The following is a 722-nucleotide window of genomic DNA, read 5'->3' on the forward strand; positions in this document are numbered from 1 at the left end:
GCCGGGCGGGGCCGTGCCCTCCATCCCGGGAGCGCGCCTCCGTGCTGCCCTCGTCCCCCACATCTGAGGCGCTGGGGGTCCGGCTGCTGCTGGCGCTCAGGGCGGGGGGCAGAGGTGGGGGAACCTCCGGGGATGCCCCTCGATGTCCCCCCGGGCTGCACACGGGGGCCTGGGGAGGGACAGCGTGGGCTGGAGGGGCTGCTTGTGGCAGACAGTGCATCTGTCACTTCTCGGTGCTGGGGAACTCTGTACCCACCCAGGGCCACTTTAAATCCTCCCCATGATCACAGAACTCTGGGGAGTGTTCCCCCCACATCCTCTTCCTCCCCACAGCAAAGGAGGGAGGGTCTGGGGTCCCTCTGCCGAGGTTTTGGGCTCCTGCTCCAGAGTTTCAGTGTCCTTAGTTTTGGGGACCCCACCTCAAGGTTTTGGGCTCCTGCTCCAGAGTTTCACTGTCCTTACTCTGGAGTTTTAGGGACCCCACCCCAAGGTTTTTGGGTTCTCCAGGGTCCCCCAAGCTGCCCTTACCTGCACAGGCCGATGCAGCCCCTCCAGCCCCCCGGGGGGGCACACGAAGGGGTCGGCAGCACCGCAGGCTTTGGCGTTGGGGAAGGTCCAGTTCTTGCTCTGCTGGACGCGCCGCGCCTTCCTGGCGTCATCCCCGGTGTCTGCGGGAACACCGGGGGCAGCGCTGACCTGCGGGGGTCCCCACGCCCCCATCT

The sequence above is a fragment of the Geospiza fortis genome, unplaced genomic scaffold (assembly GCF_000277835.1).
Source record: "Geospiza fortis unplaced genomic scaffold, GeoFor_1.0 scaffold599, whole genome shotgun sequence".
In the NCBI taxonomy this organism is placed as follows: Eukaryota; Metazoa; Chordata; class Aves; order Passeriformes; family Thraupidae; genus Geospiza; species Geospiza fortis.